A 4659-nucleotide genomic window follows, 5' to 3' on the forward strand; every position below is an offset into this window, starting at 1 on the left:
GCAGGAATTCAACAGTTTAGAATTTTACATTGAGTTTCCTATGATCCGTTTTACGATTCACCACCCTGTAGAAGATCATGTGAATTATTTGTCTTATTATTTAATAATAACACAAATACTACACATATATACACAATAACACACATTCAATGATCGAAAATCATTTAAAAATATGGGACTCTGTACTCTTGTGACGTAAAGTCAAAAATTGAAGTCTCCCCACCACCGTCGATCTGGGCAACCGTAGTATGTCTAAGAAACGTGACTATAAATCTAACGTTATAAAAGGTTAGTTGACTGATTAAAACTGTTTCCAAGGCTAACCTAACCAAAATGCGTTTAAATCGAACAAGCGTATAGTTACGGATGCGGATAAATGGTGCTGGCCAAATATTATTTTGCTAAAACATATCGTAAATGCGTTTGTTGTTACAGCTGACTCACTACAAAATTGCATATTATGCATTTTACCCATTAAAATGTACGGAGAGCTATCAAAATGTAGTAAACCGATATTATTTTGATTTTCTTATTAGGAAATAGCGTATGTGATTTACACCTCGTATTCGTTTTATATAGGGCTTTTCATCGATTGTCATTTGTTTCGAGCTTCTGTCAAATGTCGTATAATCCGTGTATAGTAAAAATATACACGGATTATACAACATATGACAGAAGCTCGAAACAAATGACTGTGAATGAAAAGCCCTATTAGTCACTATCTCTATTTATATTGTGTATGAATTTCCCGTAAGGAATAATAATTTTGCTGTTTGTTGTTGAAAAGATGCAAGGTTGCCGTCAATGTCGATTGTCGATATACTTATTCTTGTAAATTACGTGTACTATTTTGTGTATTTCTGTTTAAGTTTACATTATGATGTGTTTACAAAGGAAGTGGACTAGAAGTAACATACTTCATTTTTTGAATATCTATGAAAATAATCCGATACTATGGAATCCTGATCATAATGACCATCAAAACCAAGATCTTATCCGTGAAGCTTGGAAAACAATCGGAGGCCATTTTGTTGGATATTCTCTTCATGAATTAAAGACATTGGAAAGTGACCTAATGGGACAGTTTAGATATTGTCAGAAGCCAGTGTGGTTTGCCTACGAAAAAATGGCCAGTTTCCTTAAGAGAAAGAAGGTAAGCATTACAATAAAATTGGAGGTAAGTGAATTTACATCATCAATCAGCCAATCGCGTAATAACAATGCGTAATCGCAATAATTTTTGGTGCTAAGCGCAGGACAGCGGTGTTCGATTCACACAATTTGATTTCCACCATTTCTTCCAATCTGTATCTATCTATATTATAATATATTATTTTCTTACTCTATATTTTGTTGAATTCTAATATTTTAATTCCACAAAAATCAAACTAATTTTATTATTGTTTGTGAAATATTGTTTAAACAATTGCATATGTTTAAAAATAATAAACTTTTATTATTTAAGTTAAAATATATTAACAAAGAAAGTTTCTGCTAATAAAAGTGTTATTTCAAAGGATAGAGTATGTGTATTTATTTTGCAATGAACAATTTATTTATTTATATCGAAATGTAATAAAAATTAAAATGTATCAATCATTATCAAAGGTCAATGGAATGCCCAATCAGAGCAAACTATCCGCTGTCCTGCGCGTAGCACCAATAATTAATGTTTATTTAAAAAAATTCCTGACGCCGTGGTAATTAATCGATTTTAGTTTTGCAAATTGCACATGAAAGGTACAGTACACTTCTATAAGCAAAAAAATTTTCAACTTGCTATCTGCTTTATTTTCAGTCCTGTAACATTTTGAAAAAATGATTTTTTTTTACGAAAGCTGGATTGCAAAATTTATTTTGCAAAATCTATTGAACCGATCTTAATGAAACATACAGTATTGTTTTACTGTATCATATAGTTTTTCAAGGTGAAATATGAAGGTCCTAAGTGTAGTATAAATAGTTGAAAAACGTATAATGCGAATACTTGTTTTTGTATGTTTTATTCACAATTATTGCTATTTTGCAACAAGGGTGACTATTTTTTAAATTTTTAACCAATTCTATGTTGTAGGAAATTTAATTACGCAACTTTTATGTCAGTACAACTTTTCTCGAAAGTTACTTTTACAGTTACTACTTTTAAAGTTATAATCAAAAAACCAAGAAAAAAATCGAATTTTTCCTTAATTTTTTGACATTTTGATTATTTAAACAATGTTCCGGACCTTTTTGAGAGGGAGGATAACTCAAATATTATTATTTGATTTATTTTCAAGCAATTTCTGTAAAAAAATTTGAGTCACCTATCAACGTCCAAATGTACTAATATTTTTACAGATGCGCCCTGGTCTATATTGCCATATGGCATAAGACCATCACAAATTGTCTTTTCGAAATTCTGACTTATTTTGAAGTATTTAATTGATGTAGTATGTAGTATTTTTTTCTGGTTCTATATTTATGTTTAATTAATTCTATATTTCCCATGATGAACAAGTTACTGATATGAGCAAATTGTGTAAATCTTAGGGTATAGAAAGTCTAATACTCACAATCTTATTAAAGGTTTTTATTTAAACAGTTTACGGGCAACCGGTTTCAATATCTTGTTCAGTTTCTAAAGGGCCTGATGATGGCGTATAAACTGTAAACGCCGAAACGGGTCGCCCGTCATCTGTTTAAATAAAAACCTTCAATAAGATTGTGAGCATTAGACTTTCTATACCCTAACATCTATATTTCCCTTTTATTTATGCAAATAATATTGGAAATTAATTTAAAAAGTTAATAAAAAACGTATCAGACGTATGTCGTTGATTGTTGTTTGGTTTATCCATAGGACTCATAGAAATGTATAATTTCTGTGAACTTAACACGTCCCTTTTTGTGTTCTGTGGGTTTTTGTGTTTTTGTTGCTATTGCATTATTATTAGAGACTGGAAAATATGCACTAAAAAATGTCTAAAATATGCATGCAATATGCATTTTAAAACAAGCTGAATATGCACAATTAACATGCAAATATGCATTTATATATGCACTTATTTTTATATGAATAATTTTATGGTTTACGTTAAATACATAAATAAATAAAAAATAATAAAAATAAATAAATAGGTTTGAATTTAAACCAAATTGTATTATTATTTCTTAATATATTTTTTTAACTTCAGGTTTTGTGACAAATAAAACGGCAAAATATTTTATTTTGACCACAAGATAAATAAGAGTACAATAAAATAAATGTACATATTTTTATTGTTACAATATTGATTCATATTTTCTAAACTAATATTATAAAAAGAGTACAATAAAACAAATTTACATATTTTTATTGTTACAATAAATAATCATATATTGATTCATATTTTCTAAACTAATATTATGTCTTCTATCTGTTAATATTTGTTTATAGGCAGAAAAAGATCTCTCAACGTCACAAGATGTAATTGGGGCATATTTAAACTTTGCTATTAGAGACGGATCCATATTAATATTTTCATCGAAGTTTCCAAAATTGATTATATTATTTATTGAACGCAATAAAGTGAAACCCTCATTTTTGTTTAAAACGTCATCAAGTTTATCTTTAATTTTTACTCCAATTTCCCCATTCAGATTTGTTATTTTCTGTTTAACCGAATCAACAATAGACATACTATTGTGAAGACATAAATTTTGAGCCTCTAATTTTGTAATTGAACTTTCAATGATATCGAAATTCGATTTTATATACAACAATTGATTTTTAATAGACTTTTCTTTAAAAATATTTTGACAGTTATCAATAGCGGTACAAGTCGGATCAAAACTTGAAATAACGCTTTTGATGTCGTCGTAGTGTTCAGATAAAAATATAGCACTTTTAAGCCAAGTTCCCCATCTGGTTAATACTGGTTCTGGTGGTAAAGGAATATCGGGAAGCATCTCCCTATATACCTGTACACGTAGTGGTGCTTTCAGAAATACTTTTTTTACATTATTTATTAAGGTGTTTACATTGGGAAATTCAATTCTAACTTTCTCTGCAACTCTGTTTAGGCCGTGCGCCAAACATGTACAGTGAATTAAATTAGGGAAAAAGATTTTAAGATTGGATGCAGCTTTCATCATATATGAGGCGGCATCACTAAGCATTAATAATATTTTTTCAAATGGTACTTGATCAGGTAAAAAAAAATTTGTTAGGGATTCGTTAACAAATCTAGCTATTGTAGCATAGTTTGTTTTTTCCAAACATTTTACACTAATTAAGTATGAGTTTTTAAAATCGCCAGAGTCGTTAAGAACTCCAACAATTAGATTCGCAATTTGTCGACCCTTTGTATCCGTTGTTTCGTCGACGGAAATCCAAAGATATTCGGCTTTTAACTGATTTTTAATACTCGTCATCACATCTTTGTAACATGCACTGACATATTTTTTCCGAAGAGTTGAAGAACTTGGTATTTGAGCTGGTTTATCTTTAATCTTGCAATAAGTTTTTAAAAAGTTTTGACACGATTTATGTTCTAACTTGTGCAGAGGGATATTGCAGTTCAAAAAAAAATGGCATAAATCCTTTGCAAAGGTTTCTTGCCCAACTGACGTATTCTGAATCTGCAAACTGTTCTGTAGAATCTGCTGGCGAGGTTTATTATCATTTTTTGATAGCTT

Source organism: Diabrotica virgifera, chromosome 9 (genome assembly GCF_917563875.1).
Source record: "Diabrotica virgifera virgifera chromosome 9, PGI_DIABVI_V3a".
Lineage (NCBI taxonomy): Eukaryota > Metazoa > Arthropoda > Insecta > Coleoptera > Chrysomelidae > Diabrotica > Diabrotica virgifera.